Here is a 258-nt window from a genome sequence, read left to right as displayed (position 1 = left end):
TATCACCCCTGCATCTCCCCCTGCACCCCCAAATCCCCCCTCGCACCCCCTGTTGAGCCTGCATCCCCCCTGCACTGCCATCCAGCCTGCATCTCCCCTGCGCTCCCAAATCTCCCCCTATACCCCCTGTCCAGCCTGTATCCTCGCCTGTATCTCCCCCTGCACCCACATCCAGCCCGCATCCCTGCCTGCACCCTTCCTGGACCCCCACACCTAACCCTGCACCCCTTGTCCAGCCTACATACCCTCCTGCATCCC

This window comes from Haliaeetus leucocephalus, unplaced genomic scaffold (genome assembly GCF_000737465.1).
Source record: "Haliaeetus leucocephalus isolate CR32 unplaced genomic scaffold, Haliaeetus_leucocephalus-4.0 Scaffold136, whole genome shotgun sequence".
Lineage (NCBI taxonomy): Eukaryota > Metazoa > Chordata > Aves > Accipitriformes > Accipitridae > Haliaeetus > Haliaeetus leucocephalus.
Note: the sequence above shows the minus strand (reverse complement) of the source record.